The sequence below is a fragment of the Bos taurus genome, chromosome 7 (genome assembly GCF_002263795.3).
Source record: "Bos taurus isolate L1 Dominette 01449 registration number 42190680 breed Hereford chromosome 7, ARS-UCD2.0, whole genome shotgun sequence".
Classification (NCBI taxonomy): domain Eukaryota; kingdom Metazoa; phylum Chordata; class Mammalia; order Artiodactyla; family Bovidae; genus Bos; species Bos taurus.
Window position 1 is genome coordinate 19,415,829 of NC_037334.1, and position 16,605 is coordinate 19,432,433.

General features: G+C 49.8%; 1 protein-coding gene and 2 non-coding genes across 7 annotated transcripts in view; 1 reads left to right on the top strand and 2 right to left on the bottom strand.

Moving 5' to 3' along the window:
• Nucleotides 1-12,706: 12,706 nt before the first annotated feature.
• TRNAG-UCC (transfer RNA glycine (anticodon UCC)) lies at nt 12,707-12,778 on the bottom strand. The gene has a single exon. It is a non-coding gene; the product is annotated as a tRNA-Gly (tRNA).
• Nucleotides 12,779-13,020: 242 nt separating this feature from the next.
• The window catches only part of DPP9 (dipeptidyl peptidase 9), a 36,831-nt gene continuing 33,246 nt past the window's right edge, over nt 13,021-16,605 (top strand). For 3 of the 5 annotated variants that reach the window (XM_024994996.2, XM_059888655.1, XM_024994999.2), the window contains exons 1-2: nt 13,021-13,201; nt 14,156-14,208. The gene's annotated coding sequence lies outside the window, so the exon portion shown is untranslated. Of the gene's footprint in view, nt 13,202-14,155; nt 14,209-15,502; nt 15,700-16,380; nt 16,527-16,605 lie in introns of all 5 variants that reach the window. The other 2 variants (XM_059888654.1, XM_024994997.2) reach the window with 2 other exon arrangements.
• Nucleotides 15,066-15,138, bottom strand: TRNAG-CCC (transfer RNA glycine (anticodon CCC)). The gene has a single exon. It is a non-coding gene; the product is annotated as a tRNA-Gly (tRNA).

Below are 16,605 nucleotides of genomic sequence, written 5' to 3' on the forward strand. Positions count from 1 at the left end.
CACAGAGGATGGGTGAGAGGGCGCGGCAGTGTGCCAGTGTGTGTGTGCATGCACGTGAGAGCCCTGCGTGGGTGCAGCAGTTTGGCCTTATGGCCGGGCGAGCATCCTTTCTCCTCTCTCCCAGTCTCTCTCCCCCATCCTGGGTCTCCCAGCTTTCCCCCTGTCTCTCTGTTTCTTGTCTTGGAGTCTCTGCGTCTCCCTGGCAGCCAGTGCTGGGTGTATGTTGGTACAAAAGGCACCTCCTTGGGGTGGGGTCCCCATGGCAGCGGCTGATGCCTCACACACACTCATTCACAGCGGAGTTCTTCCGCCCCCTCCACTGAATCCCCAGGAGGACTCACCCACGGCTGACAGTCACAGTGTGGTAAATGGCAGCCCCCATCCCATCTCACCCACGAAGTGTGGACTGCAGACCCACAAGTGGCCTGCTCTGACACCAAGAAGGGGAAATGGATGGGAGCCCGTCTCCCTCAAAACCCCCAAAACCTGGCCGAGGGAGGATCGTGAGGCCTCTCAAGCTAGGCCAGGATGAGGACTCCATCTTTAGGATTCCAGGCAGGGAGGCTGGTGGTGGTGGTAGGGTGTTTAGGAGGAGGAAGAGGAAGAGGAGGCAAAGGGCTCTGGAAACAGAGGGGACTCGGAGTGGAGGGAGCACAGAGAGGGGAAGTCAGAGAGGAGCTCAGAGAGTGGGAGGGGGCTCTGAAAGAGGATCACAGAGAGTGGGGAGGAGACAGCACCCAGGATTGAAGACTCCCCAGAGAGGGCCTGCAGCAATCCTGGAGAGCTTCCAGGAGGCCTGGCCTGCTTCCCCCTGGGAGAGTCCTTCCCACCCCACCTCCCAGCTTGAAAGAGTGGACCCCAGAGCCCACCAACTAATGACCAAGGGACTGACCAGCTGACCCTTGTTGACTAAGGAAAGCCCGTGTCCTGTTCAGGGGTATGTGTGTGTGTGTGTGTGTGTACGCGCGCGTGCACGCACTTGCCAAGGCTGTCCTGTGGACCTTTCCCCAAGGAGCCCTGTTGCCCTTCCAGGTCCCCAGGGCATCCCTGTCTTCCTAGTAATGTCTGAGGGAATAGGCCTGGCCAAGGACAGAACCTGGCTCCTTCTGTGCCCTTCTGTGCTCCAACTGCCCCCTCTGCACAGTCCCTGTGGGCCTGGTGTGCCCCCACCCTGGATCACATGATCCCCTACCCCCCTTCCCTCCCCCTTCCTCCTCGGCCCCCTGCCGTCTTTAATTGGCTTTTGTGGAGCTGAATTCATTGGGACTCTGCACAGCCCTGCGAGGTGGGGCCTGGCTGCTGCTCTCCCGCCTCCCTCCCTGGCTAATTGGGGGGCTTCATTGTCGAGAGGAGGCCCCCCCAAGCCACCGCCCGCTCCCGCTGCTGTCTGCTTGCTCCTGCAGACAATGCTGGAAGCCTGCTGTCCTTAGGGGCGGGCTGCTGTAATTTGGTCTAATTCAGCCCCGGAGACAGCGATTACAGCTAATAAATAGACCCCAACCCTCCTTTGTCTCATGCTTCCCTCCATCCTGCCTCCACCCTTCCCCCCAGCTGCTCTGTTCCTCTCCCTTCCCACAGCCAGGAGAGTGCAGGAAAACAGACAGGGCCTCCAAGCCTCAGTTTTGCCGTCTCAGTTCAGTTCTGTTCAGTGGCTCAGTCGTGTTCGACTCTTTGCGACCCCATGGACTGCAGCACGCCAGGCCTCCCTGTCCATCACCAACTCCCAGAGTTTACTCAAACTCGTGTTCATTGCGTCGGTGATGCCATCCAGCCATCTCATCCTCTGTCATCCCCTTCTCCTCCGCCTTCAATCTTTCGGAGAATCGGGATCTTTTCCAATGAGTCAGTTCTTCGTATCAGGTGGCCAAAGTATTGCAGTTTCAGCTTCAGCATCACTCCTTCCAATGAATATTCAGGACTGATTTCCTTTAGGATGGACTAGTTGGATCTCCTTTCAACCATCTAGGAAATGGTTATAGCATGGGTCCCCAGGAGCTGGTGCCCATCTGTCTCCCCTGCACCTTGGGTTGGGTGTGGGCAGCAGCAGCTTGCTCAAATCAGCACCCTGCCATGTCCTAGACACACCAGTGGGCCCCATTCTTTAGTGGACTCTCTCTTACTCCATCCCCCCCAAATCATGGTCAAGGTCTGGGAATCTGGGAAAGGACTATGGACCCACCAGACTGGGTACTCCTCCCCTCACATAAATTAACCCTGACATGAAACCACTCCTGATGATGGCTTGAAGCACAGAGAGGGTCAGACACTTATCTGATGTCACACAGCAATTAAGGGGCAAGGTTGAGGGAATTCCAAGAAGGTCCAAAGTCCAGTGATCAGGACTCCGAGTTCCCACGGTAGGAGGTATGGGTTTTATCCCTGGTCGGAAACTAAGATCCCACAAGCTGCATGGTGCTGCCAAAAAAAAAAAGAGGTGGGGGATGTGGGCAAGGTTGAGATGTGAACCAAGGCTTTAGGGATTCAATGCCCAAGTTCCTAACCATTATGCTATAGTAACTTAGAGGATGAACTTGCCTTAGGGGATGGACTTTGTTTTAGGGGGGCTGTTTTTGTTTTTAAATATTTATTTACTTGACTGCGCAGGTTCTTAGTTTCAGCATGTGGGATCTTTAGTTGTGGCATGTGAGATCCAGCTCCCTAAGCAGGGATCAAACCCGGGCCCCCTGGATTGGGATCAAGGAGTCTTAGACACTGGACCACCAGGGGTTCTGGGGATGAACTTTAAATGTAGTAGAATCATGGGCAAGTTGGCTAAAGGAAAGAGATTTCTAGAAGGAAGTCACAAAACATTCATTCATTCATTCACACAGTTAATGTCCTTCCTGAATACCACAGGCTGTGTACCATGGACAGAGCCATGGCTCAGATAGGTAGGCAATGCTTGGGGAGAAGCAGAAACGACAAGGAGATGTCCGAGGGACAATCTGGAGACTGAGGTGTTTCCCTGCCTGAGTGGAGACAGGTCAGGGCACAAGTGGGGAGGGGACTGAGCTGAGCAACAGGAGAAAGGACTCCACTGACTCGCCAGGAGCCAGGGGTCTGTGGTAGGAAACCCTTCCTGCACTTTTTTGCTGTGGACTCACAGCTTCCCAGGTGGCGCTAGTGGTAAAGAACCTGCCTGCCAACATAAGAGATGCAAGAGACTCGGGTTTGATCCCTGAGTTGGGAAGATCCTCGGAGAATGAAATAGCACCCCACTCCAGTATTTTTGCCTGGAGAATCCCATGGACAGAACAGCCTGACAGGCTGCAGTCCATGGGGTCACAAAGAGTTGAACACGGCTCACACACACACACACACACACACACACACACACACACACACGGCCATCCATGAGGGAGTACTATTTTTATCATCTCCGTTTCATAGATGAGAAAGCTGAGGCTCAGAGAGTGAAAACCACCTGCCCAGTGGCACACAGTGAGGCTGAGTTCACCAGGCTGCCCAAGAGAGAGTAAGAGAGGAGTGTAGTCCTGGGCAAACTCCAGTAGGATACTTATGTGCGTGTGTGTGTGTGTGTGTGTGTGAGGGTCAGGGAGACAGATCTGGGGAATGAGAAAATCTTTCTCGCATCCCTCTATACCCTGCCCCCACCACATCCATCTCCCCCCACATTTAGCCTTCAGAGAATGACGGTTTGATTGTGCAGAGCTAAGAATAACCCCAACTGTAAAGTACCCTGGAACTGCAGGGAGGTGAGAGGCAGAGCCTGTAGGAAGGAGGCGGGGAAAAGGGCAGGTCTCATCCACACATGCCCCCCACCCCGGTGCCAAAGCTCTCCACTCTGTAGCTTCTGCCAGCAGCCCAAGGCTTCTGCTTCTCCCATCAGCCATCCCTGCCTCCCCATGACAGAAATAACAAGCTCACTGTGTCATCATCTCTTGACGGAGAAGGTCCTGTCTATATTTATAGGCTCTAGGTTAGCCATGGAGAGGTTTAGAATCGTGCATTCTGGAGTCAGAATGCCAGGTTAGAGTCGGTGCTCCCCAGCTGGCTGAGATGAATTCATCTCTTTGGGCCTCAGTTTCCCCATCCATACGATGGGATTAATGATCATACCTCTCAGTGTCACAAGGATGAAGTAGGTTAGAAGTGCACCCAGCGCCTACGAGGTCTTCCCTTAATGTTCTCTGCAGTTGTAGTAATGGTGATGGGTGGAATAGAATTTAAGGACCTCCCTCTCTGTGTATAGTACCAGGAGCTCAAGTCGCTGCTCTGTGATGACCTAGAGGGGTAGGATGGGGGTGGGTGGGAGGAAGGCTCATGAAGGAGGGGATGTATGCATACACATAGCTGACACATTGTTGTACAGCAGATACTAACACAACATTGTAAAGCAATTATACTCCAGTTTAAAAAAATCTAAAAATTAACAAAAAAAGAATTTATGGGAGCCCCCACCCCCAGCACTAGGGATTGTCTTCAGATGGCAGGGGTCGGGGGAGGAATCCACATGGGCTGCAGACAAGAAGGCATCATTTCATAAATCGATGGAAATTATAAAGATAAGGTGGGCAGGGGAGTTCCCAGCTACTGCAAACCTCCCCAGGTAATCAGTCAAAGAATTGATTCATTCAAACATGACTGTTGTGGTTCCAACACCTAGGGAATAAATAGTTTAAAAATATTTCTCCATAGCAAAAAACAAGTGAGCGAGGTTGTTTATGAAATTAATCTCTCTGGGTGTCTGTCTCCCCAGTACACTGCTTCTTGTGTAACTTAAATCACCAAGCCTAGTTTCCCCATCTGTAAAATGGACATAATGAGAGTTATGATAAAGAAATTACGGAAACACGTAGTTCAGGGGCTTCCCTGGCGGCTTGGTGGTAAAGAATCTGCCTGCCCAGGCAGGAGATGTGGGTTCGATCCCTGGTCTGGGGGGATGTCACATGCCTCGGAGCAACTAAGCAGGTGCGCCACAGCTACTGAGCCTGTGCTCGAGAGCCTGCTGAAGCCTACGTGACCTAGAGCCCGTGATCCACAAGAGAAGCCGCACAATGAGAAGCCCTCGACCACAGCTAGAGCAGAGTCTCCGCTCTCTCTGACTAGAGGAAAGCCCATGCAGCAGTGAAGACCCGCCACAGCCAAAAATAAATAAATAAATAAATAAAATTATTTAACAATAATAAAAAAAAAAAAACTAGTTCAGGACCTGGCACCTTAACTATCATTATTTAACTACTAGTTAACCAATTCATTAGCTAGTAGTTCACTATCATGATTTTTGTAAACTAATTTCTAATCGAAAATGTGATTGATCCCTGGTCTGGGAACTAAGATCTCACCTGCCAAGTGGAACAGCCAAAAAAAAAAATAAAATAAAAGGTTTTTGCATTAGAGCCACGATTCTTCTGTCCCACAAGTTTTTCTGTATGTTTGGAATGGTTTCCAAAATAGGGATACAACTTGTACACAAGCTGAGGAGTAGAAAGTCAGTCCTTGGAGAAGGCAATGGCACCCCACTCCAGTACTCTTGCCTGGAAAATCCCATGGATAGAGGAGCCTTGTGAGCTGCAGTCCATGGGGTGGCTAAAAGTTGGACACGACTGAGCGACTTCACTTTCACTTTTCACTTTCATGCATTGGAGAAGGAAATGGCAACCCACTCCAGTGTTCTTGCCTGGAGAATCCCAGGGACGGGGGAGCCTGGTAAGCTGCCGTCTATGGGGTCGCACAGAGTTGGACACGACTGAAGCAACTTAGCAGCAGCAGCAGTATATGCTCTATTGGCAGTTTTTAAAGTATTGCCTGTCAAGGCTTAATAGGGATTTGAAACAGGATAAAAATTATTATAAACATGTAAACACAGATACTATTTGCCACTTCTACAATTTTACAATAATATTTCCATTTTGTGTACTTAGTCCTGCAACTGTTTAACTCGTTAAGTGGTTCAAGATGAAAATATAAATACTCCTGTGATTATTTTCCCCCAACATCTTATGACTGATGTTTAATGAGAGAAAGTAAGAAAAGACCACATGTTGCTTCAAAATTAGCAGCACAGAGCCTCTCCCTCTTACTTTCAATATTTATAGTTTAAAAAATTCTAGAATTTGGCTGCTTTTTAAAATGACAGATTCAGGAACAAAAAATACATTTTTTCCTGAAAAAAAAAAAAAAAGAAAGTCAGTCTTGCCCAAACCCCCAGCCCCCAGCCTACAGGAGCCTCTCACCCAGAGGTCATAGGCAGTTACCCTTGCTGCCCATTTCACAGGCTCCTTCCAGGGCTATTTTGTGGGCACACCCCACCATGTTCATATACATTTGTGTCCTTTCTGGGTTGTGATTATTTTGATAAACGCTGGCATAGGCCATACAGTTGCCCAGACTGCCCCAGTTCAGAACATAAAGGGTCTTCTCATTTATCACACAGCTGTGGGTGGACAATTGGGCTGTTTCTTCTCTTAAAAAAAAAAAAATTATTTGGCTATCAGTTCAGTTCAGTCGCTCAGTCGTGTCCGACTCTGCGACTCCATGAATCGCAGCACGCCAGTCCTGCTTGTCCATCACCAACTCCGGAGTTCACTCAGACTCACGTCCATCGAGTCAGTGATGCCATCCAGCCATCTCATCCTCTGTTGTCCACTTTTCCTCCTGCCCCCAATCCCTTCCAGCATCAGAGTCTTTTCTAATGAGTCAACTCTTCACATGAGGTGGCCAAAGTACTGGAGTTTCAGCTTTAGCATCATTCCTTCCAAAGAAATCCCAGGGCTGATCTCCTTCAGAATGGACTGGTTGGATCTCCTTGCAGTCCAGGGGACTCTCAAGAGTCTTCTCCAACACCACAGTTCAAAAGCATCAATTCTTTGGCACTCAGCCTTCTTCACAGTCCAACTCTCACATCCATACATGACCACTGGAAAAACCATAGCCTTGACTAGACGGACCTTTGTTGGCAAAGTAATGTCTCTGCTTTTGAATATGCTATCTAGGTTGGTCATAACTTTCCTTCCAAGGAGTAAGCGTCTTTTAGTTTCATGGCTGCAGTCACCATCTACAGTGATTTTGGAGCCCAAAAAAATAAAGTCTGACACTGTTTCCACTGTTTCCCCATCTACTTCCCATGAAGTGATGGGACCAGATGCCATGATCTTCATTTTCTGAATGTTGAGCTTTAAGCCAACTTTTTCACTCTCCACTTTCACTTTCATCAAGAGGCTTTTTAGTTCCTCTTGCTGCTGCTGCTGCTAAGTTGCTTCAGTTGTGTCCGACTCTGTGCGACCCCATAGATGGTAGCCCACCAGGCTCCCCCGTCCCTGGGATTCTCCAGGCAAGAACACTGGAGTGGGTTGTCATTTCCTTCTCCAATGCATGAAAGTGAAAAGTGAAAGTTAAGTCGCCCAGTTGTGTTCGACCCTCAGCGACCCCATGGACTGCAGCCCTCCAGGCTCCTCCAATCCATGGGATTTTCCAGGCAAGAGTACTGGAGTGGGGTGCCATTGCCTTCTCCGTTAGTTCCTCTTACTGGATCTTAATTGTGACACGTCAGATCAAACTTTGTTGTGGCATATGGAATCTAGTTCCCTGACCAGGGATCGAACCCAGGGCCCCTGCATTGGGAGCACGAAGTCTTAGCCATGTAGCCACTTGGGAATCCTGGTTTCTGTTCTTTTGCCCAGAAAGCTCTTGGTCTACTATGTCTTAATATTCTCATGAATGACCCTGGGAGGGCCCAGGCCGAATGTTCCAGTCGCTGATTCCTGTTCAATGAGCTTTTATTTTATCTTTAGTCATCTTGATTACCTTGAACTTCATCTATGTAGTATGCAGTCTAGTTTTGTGCCATGAACTTTGGAGCCAGACCACCTGTCTTTGAATCTCTAGTCTATCATCAAGTTGATGTTGTTTAGTCACTAAGTCGTGTCCGACTCTTGAGACCCCATGGACTATAGCTCGCCAGGCTCCTCTGCCCATGGAATTTCCCAGGCAAGAACACTGGAGTGAATTGCCATTTCCTCTTCCAGGGGATCTTCCCCAACCCAGGGACTGAAACCACTTCTGCATTGGCAGGCAGATTCTTTACCACTGAGCCATCTGGGAAACAACTATTTATAAGCTGTGTGACCTTGGGCAAGTTATTTAACCTCTCTGTGTCTCCTTGAGCATGTTACTAAACTCTCTATGCCTGGGTCTCTTCACCCATTAAAAAGGGAGCTTCTGGGGGGTAGTTGGGGGTTTATTTATTTACTTGACTGCGCCAGATCTTAGTTGTGGCATGTGGGATCTAGTTCCCTGACCAGGGATGGAACCTGGGTCCCCTGCATTGGGAGTTTGGAATCTTAGCCACTGGACCACTTGGGAAATCCCCTAAAAGAGTATAAAATGTGACATTTTCTTAGAAAGGTTCTGAGCTCACATTTGCTGGAGGTAAAAGGGATCTGTTGCAGACAGCCTTTACAAGAGATGTTTCCCAGACTGAAAACATTGAATCCTTACCCACTTCCCTTCTTTCTTTCCTCTTTCCTCTTCTTCCCTCCAACCTTCCTGAAGGCCCCTGGAAGGCTGAGCACTTTGATAGAATAGACTCTGCCTGCTGAGGCTGCCTGCTTGGGGACAAGGACACTTCTGCAAGTACTGGGGGTGGGTGTTAGGGGAGAGAAATCTAGGCCTCAGTGAGGAGTTGGAAGGAAGGATGGGATGTGTGGCAGGAAGGGGATAATGGTGGGGTGGTATGGATAATGAAAGGTGCCTGTGGTCTGGGCTCCTGCTGACACCTAGTGGAAAGATGAAACTATCGTCATTTTCATTCGAGGCACCTGAGTTTCTAGCCTCCTCAAGGACATCTACTGGGCACAGACTCAGAGAAGGGGAGCGACTTTCTGGGCGTCACACGGCAGACTGGCTGCCTTGAGTCAGTTTGAAGGACACAAGAAATGATTGTTTAATGAACTCCTTCAATGAGCTTTTAAAAATGTTTTATTTTTATTTTAAAAAATTATTTATATTTTGACGGGGCTGGGTCTTCATAGCTGTGCTCAGGCTTTCTCTAGTTGCAGCAAGTGGGGGCCACTCTCTAGTTGGGGTAGGTGGGCTTCTCATTGAGTGGCTTCTCTTGTGCAGAGCACAGGTTCTAGGCACGCAGGCTTCAGTAGTTGTGGCGTGTGGGCTTAGTTGTCCTGTGACATGTGGAATCTTTCTGGACCAGGGATGGAACCTGTATCCCCTGCATTGGCAGGCTCATTTTTTTTTAATAATTTAAAAAATGTATGTATTTTTGGCTGTGCTGGGTCTTTGCTGCTGTGTGGGCTTTTCTCTAGTTGCAGCGAGCAGAGGCTACTCTTCATTGTACTGCGCAGGCTTCTTACTGCAGTGGTCTCCCCCGTTGTGGAGCACAGGCTCGAGAGCACCGAACTTCAGTAGTTGCGGTTCCCGGGATCTAGAGCATAGGCTCAATAGCTGTGGCCAGTGAGCTGAGTTGCTCTGCGGCATGTGGGATCCTCCTGGATCAGGGATCCAACTCGAGTCTCCTACATTGGCGGGTGGACGCTTCACTACTGAGCCACTAGGGAAGCCCCAGCAGGCGGAATCTTAACCACTGGACCTTCAGGGAAGTACAAGAAATAATTTTAAAGAAGGTTTTCTTTTTGTTGTTTTTTGTTTTTGTTTTGTTTGCAGATAAGTGACCTCTCAGATCTTGATGCAGGAAAGAACAGGCTTTGCAAGGTTTTGTCTTTCACCAGGAAGCCTACCTGTGTTACTCCATCCCCATAACCAGGTATTTTCACGCCATCCCTTGGTATTTTCTCTCCTCTGAGCAGCTATTCATTTGTTTGTAATTTCAACACATGTTTCCTGAGCCCATACTGACATGTAGGGAACAAAATAGATTCAAACAAACAAATAAACAAATAAGTAACAACAACAAAAACCCTGAACTGGTAAAGCTTACAGTCCAGTGGGGTAGACAGAGGAGAAAGAAGTAAACAGATCTACATATGGGGTTGTTTCAGAGACCAATAAGTCATTGAAGAAACAGTGACACGATTGGGAGTGAATTTATGGCTGTCAAAGTTAGGGGAGATGATTAAGGTTAGCTGGGCTCAAGGAAGGCCCCTCTTCAGAAGTAGCATTAAAACCAAGACTTGGAGGAGAGGAAGGAACGAGCCCTGGAAATAAGTAGGAGAACGTGGCAGGCACAGCTTGTGCAAAGCTGTATGGTCCTTGGGGCAGGACCATACCTCGTATGGTGGAGGGACAGCGAGCAGGCCCATGTGACTGGAGCAGAGTGAGGGGGAAGGAGAGAAGGAGAGGAGGGCAGGGAGAGGATGGGGCAGGTTGTGCAGGAGCTTATGGGCCATGGGAGGATGTGGACTTTTATCCCAAGGGAAATGGGAGTCCTGGAGGGCTGTGGGTAGAGGAGTGGTGGGGCCTGAGTCGGGTGCTCACAGGTGCAGTTGTTGCTGTAAGAAACCACGTGCTGTGGGGGTTGCGGGGATGCAGGTGACCACACTGGTCCACATGGGCCATGAGGGGGAGGATGAGAGAGATGGTCACATAATAAGTAGTCAGCAAATACTTGTTGAATGAATGAATAGACGGAATACTATGCAGCTGTCAAAAAGGATGCTGCAGAAGAATTTTTAATGGCAAGGGAAGGTGTAGTTGGCAGAATAATGCCCCCCACAATGTCCACATCCTAATGCCCAGAACCTAATGCCCAGATGCTCCCTTCCATGGGAGCACAAGGGACTTTGCAGGTGAGATTACGTTCAGGGTCTTGAGCTGGAGCAATTATTTTGCATTATCTGAGTGAGCCTACCATAATCAAATGGATCCTTGTAAGGAGAAGAGGGGACTTCCCTGGGGGGCCAGTGGCTAAGACTCCAGACTCCCAAAGCAGGGGGCCCAGGTTCAATCCCTGGTCAGGGAACTAGACCCCGGCTTGTTGTGACTAAGAGTTCACATGCCACAACAAAGATCAAAGACCTTGTGTGCTGCAACTAAGACCTAGTTCAGGAAAAGGAAAACTGTGTGCTTTTCAGTGTGATTTTAAAAAAGATTATGTATTTTGCTGTCCTGTGTCACCAGGGATCAAATTGGGGCCCCCTGCACAGGGAGCTTGGAGAGTTAGCCACTGGACCACCAGTGAAGTCCCTCAGTATGTTTTAAGCAATTTTTAATAGTAAATCCCCGCCTCGAGCCTATGTTGAAAGTGTTATCCATATGTTTGCTTCCATTAAACACAGAAACATAAAATTATAAGTTCTTAATGTTGTGAATTTTAATATACCTACTTTAAAGTTTCAATATTTTCAATGATATTCTGGGGGGAAATAGGACTTAAAAATATGTAAAACCAGACATAGAAGGACACACATTTTTGTTCTTGCTTCAGACTGCAATATGGCTTGGTAAGACACTGCCAAAACCTGTCTTGATTTAACATTTTGATATTTTGTCCACTGTGAGGTTGCTTTTTGCCATTAATTTGATATTACTATCTTAGGATAATGTACTAAAATATTATTTATCTTGATTGTTGAGTTTTTTAGAGCCACCTTAATTTTTGCACCTGAGGTCTGTGCCTCACTTTCCTTCTTCTAATCCTGGCCCTGCAAGGGGCAAAAAAAAAAAAAAGCAGATTTTAGTAATCTGAATCTAAATCCTTATGATTACCTCCCTTCCTTCCACTATCTCTCTTAAAAAAAGAAATGCTCTAAAATGAGTTAACTCCAGTCAAGATGAAAACTCATTTAAATTATCTTCAATTAACTTCTATGTCCTGATTTTTTTTTTTTTTTTTTTTTTCCGCTTCCAAATTCGATGCACCCAGCAGCTAGATCTTTTACAGAAAATTACTGTAGAAAGTGGTTTGGGCTGAAACAGCATGGTTAATATTTGTAGACAGGAAAGGGTTTAGAATAAGGACTCATGAGACGAACTAACGAAACGTTGACTTCAGGATGGGTTTGAGAGCAATTTCTGTCTTGTTCGTTTTAATAGTGTGTTTGTGCTTGTTGAGAGGGGGTTATTTTCCTCCTCCTAGCTTCCACGGCCGGAGAAGGCAATGGAACCCCACTCCAGTATTCTTGCCTGGAAAATCCCATGGATGGAGGAGCCTGGTAGGCTACAGTCCATGGGGTCATTAAGAGTCGGACACGACTGAGCGACTTCACTTTCACTTTTCACTTTCATGCATTGGAGAAGGAACTGGCAACCCACTCCAGTGTTCTTGCCTGGAGAAACCCAGGGACGGCGGAGCCTGGTGGGCCGCCGTCTATGGGGTCGAACAGAGTCGGACACGACTGAAGTGACTTAGCAGCTTCCACGGCGTCAGGCAGAGTGATGGACATTTAGGAAGAGTGGAAATCAACGTGGGGGGACCGAACCAAATGATAGTCATTTCAGGAGCGACAATGTAACAACTTCTGTGACATTGTCTATAATAAACTCAAGAAGTGTGACTCTTATTCGTTTCCCTAGTATAGCGGTTATCACTGTCACCTCCCACAAGAAAGATCCCTGGTTCAAAACCCAGACGGAAACACTTAGATATCTTTACTATGGGACTTTAAAATTTACTACAGTAGAAGTTGAGATTAGGGGCTTTTCAAATTTCTTCTTGTTTTTTTTTTTTTTAAGCTATTCTGGAATTGTAGAAGTTATTGCAAAGTAATAGAAATACTAGCTTGATGTTTAGGAAATTTTAAATAGACAGTAAAAAAAGAAAAAAAGCAACCCTTGCGTTGGCCGGGAATCGAACCCGGGTCAACTGCTTGGAAGGCAGCTATGCTAACCACTATACCACCAACGCCCCAGTAAGTGAGGGTTTCTCACAATGCCCTTAGTAAAAGTATTAGCGGTTTGGTTGGGTGATACCAAGTTATCAGGGGTGTCTCTTCCCAGCGTCCCTTCTTCGCACAGGAAGACGCCACCCGTGGCACGTCTCACCCCTCTTACTGCGGGGGGCCCTGCTGACGCGTCTCCCCCAAGCGCCCCGGGCTTCTTGGTACAGGCCGGGCCGCAACCAATCCCAGGCCGCCGCCTGGGCCGCTCGACTTCCGGGTCAAAGGGGCCTGGGCTGCCGGGTACCCCGTGTCCGCCGGCCCCGCTGTGCCCCGCGCCCGCCACTTCCGGGGCCGCAGTCCCGGGCATGGAGCCGCGAGTATAAGGTGCCGCCGGCTCCGGGACGCCCTGCCCAGCCCGGCTGCCGTCCTCGCGCCGGCCCCCAGTCCCGGTGAGCAGCACCCCCACGCCCCGTCCGGCCTCGGCCGCAACCCTGAACCCGCCATTGACCCGCTCCGCTTCAGTCCCGACTCTGGACCCTACGTGGAACGGCCTCCCCGGGGGCCCTCCGTCCCCGCCCCCGCGCTCCCCGGCCCGGCCGTTGACCGTACGCGCGGTTCCTCCAGTCCTCGCCTCCGTTTCCCCTTCGCCCCGCTTCTCTCCTCACTCTTCTCCCGCCAGTTCCCTCCGCTTGCCCGGCCAGCTCTCAATCTCTCCTCTGCCCGGCCTGACCCGACGTCCTCTCGCATCCCGTTGCTGCCCGGGCTACCGGGCTCTGACCCCTTTCCCGGGGTGGCCGCACTCAATAATGCCTTCTCTTCCCCGTCGGCTCTGGAGGTGCCCACCTTGACCTCTCTTTATACAGACACATGCTACCTATATGAGAGCAGAGGCCACCGCCCCGCCCTGCGTCCGGCCCCCACCCCTTCACCCCACATCCCCACTGGGTCCAGCCCGCTTCCCTCAGCCTCCTTCCCAGCCCTGTCCAGCCATCCACCCTCTTCCAACAGAGTCTTGACACTTCCCCATCTGTGCGGCAGAAGTGGCTCCTGTTCCTTTGAGCGCATCCCTGCCCCGGACTGTGAGGAAGTCGCTTGCCTGAGCGGCAAGCATAAACCTTTACAGGAGCTGGGACTAAAAGCCCAGGAAGGGTGCAGTGTGGTCACCAGTCCCTGTAGTCCCTTGCTGGATCCTGGTCGAATTGGCACCTGGTGGCAGGACTTTCCTGCGGGGTGCGGTCCAGGACGCGTACACAGCGCTGCGGGGCTGTGAGGCATCATTAAGATCTACTGGGTACAGTGAATCAGGCCCAACCACTGGGGACTCGCCAGTGGCAGGAGCGTTGAGGGGGTTAGTCAGTCCATCTTTTAAGTCGCCGCGTTAATGACACATTTACTCTCTCAAGGTCTGTGAACCACATCTGCAGCTGAAATGGAGGCTCTCTGGACCCTTTAGAAGGTCAGTGGGGTGGGGCGGCTGGAGTGCTGGGTATGAGTGAGTGGGGTTTATTTGTCTGTTCCAGGATATAGAATCTGGGAGGAAGTGGTTTTCTACAGCCCTGGGGGACAGTTAGCCTGGCCCCAGGCTAGTGGCTTCAGCTTTGCTCTGGTTGGAGACTTTTCTTTCTATTCAGGAAGAGAAAAAAAAGTGTTTGGTGGATGTGTGGCTACACATGCAGACAGACACACCACGCCCACCCTCCACCCCCCACTCCCCATCTGATAGGGTGCCTGGCACTGGGTTCTGGAATGATGTGGATTCTTGCTCTGAAAGGGGCTTGAGTCCAGTTCTCCTCTTGGAGATTTTAAGTAACTTGTTACTTTGTTATTAAGTACTTGTTATTTAAGTAACTATTGATTTTAAATAACTTGTTCAGATGACAGTATTAACTGCCCTGTGGTTTCTATGTGTGTGATTTTAATAACCCCTGTAATCTCATTCAATCCTCACAGTAGCATTAGGCATTGGCCCTGCCAACAAACAGGGCATTGATCCTGTTTTACAACTGGGGAAATTGAGGCACAGGGGTGTTAGGCGACTCCTTCAAGGTCGCAGTGGTGGAATCAGGATTTGACCCCAAACCTCTCTGACACCAGAGCCCACGAGTGGTGGAATCAGGATTTGACCCCACACCTCTCTGACACAGAGCCCACAGTTTTCATCCCTGGTCTGCGGTGAAATCGGTGCTGCTTTCTAGTGACGTTTTGCTTCACTTCCAGGTGATTCTCTATCCTGGGACCAGGCGCTGCTTTCTTTTTCTCTTTCAAATATTTACTTGGTTGAGCCAGATCTTCATTGTGCCATGCAGGATCTAGTTCCCTGACCAGGGATCGAACCCTGGGTCCCTGTGTTGGGAGCACAGAGTCTTAGCCACTAGACCACCAGGGAAGTTCCACTGCTTTATTTTTCTTTAACCATCGGGGCGCCTGTCTTGTCAAGAAGGTGGTGGAGTGCCCCCCACACCAATGGTCCCTTTGACTTTAGACAGCATTCAAGTGAGGACAAGGACCTGTTCATTCAACCTGAGATGTCTGTTGAGTGCATCCTGTCTGTCAGGACCACAGTGGGAAAGAGACAAGTGAAGGTCTGCCTCCATGGAGCTGACATCCTCTTGGGAGTGGTCATCTACCCAGAGAGGGGTTCTCAGCCTCAGCTCTAGTGGCATTAGGGGCCAGATTATTCTTTGTGTTGGGAGGGGGTTTATCCTGCTTATTGTGGGGGCTTAGCAGCATCCTTGGTCTCCACCTACCAGATGCCAGCCACCTGCCTCCCAGTCCTGACAACCAAAACTGTCCTCTGGGGACACTGGGCCTCGCTGAGACCCGTCTGCGTACCAGGATCACCTGACCTGCAGAGGCCCTGGGAGGCTGCACACATCTAAGCACACAAACAGAGAAGGGGTGACTCACAGGCCCTGGGGGCCACCCTGGTATACCACCTAAACCACAGGTGATTTACTTTCATGTCTAGTGTGAGGCTAAGAATCTTACTCAGTTTTTGCCCCCCAGACAGTAAACACAGAGTTTCTTCCCCTTGGCACTTAGGACACTGAGACCAGATCATTCTTGGAGAGAGTGGGGGTGGGCTGTCATGGACACCGTAGGGTGATAAGTAGCATCCCAGACCTCACTGACTAGGTGTCAGTAACCGCCCCCCCCCACCATCAGAACAACCAAAAATGTCAATAGGCATCACCAAAGATGCCCTGGGCAAGGGTGGAGGGCAAAAATTACTCCCACTGAGAACTACTGTCTTAGAATGAGTGCCTGCAGAAATGCTCAGGCATTGAGATGGGGCTGACAGGGTAGCACTTTGGACCGAGTACCAGGAACGACCTCTGAAGAGCTGATACTGGGACCCGAAGGACAAGAGGGAGCAGGTCTTACAAAAAGCAGGGCAGGGGTGTTCTAGGCAGAGGGGCTGGGGAGTGCAAAATCCCGGAGGTGGGCTTGCCTGAATGTTTAGGGAGGTTGAGGCCATTGTCGCTGGAGATGGTGGTCAAGATCTGGGAGGAGTGGGGTCGGAACAGCCATCGGGGAGCAACCACAGTGGCGAATGTGGGTTTATTTGATTCCCCAAAAGTGCAGTGGGTGGTATGTCCCTAGTCATGTGAAACTTGCGTCTTCTCAGGATTCTCAACTGGGGAGAACTGCCCGCTTCCTGGCAAATACCTGGATAGGCCTTCAGATTTCTAATGTTAGCCCCATGAGAAGGACTTCCCTCGTGGTGCAGTGATAAAGAATCCCCCTGTATATGCAGGAGATACAAAGACACAGGTTCGATCCCTGGGTCGGGAAGATCCCCTGGAGAAGAAAAATAGCTGCCCACTCCAGTATTCTTACCTGGAGAATCCCA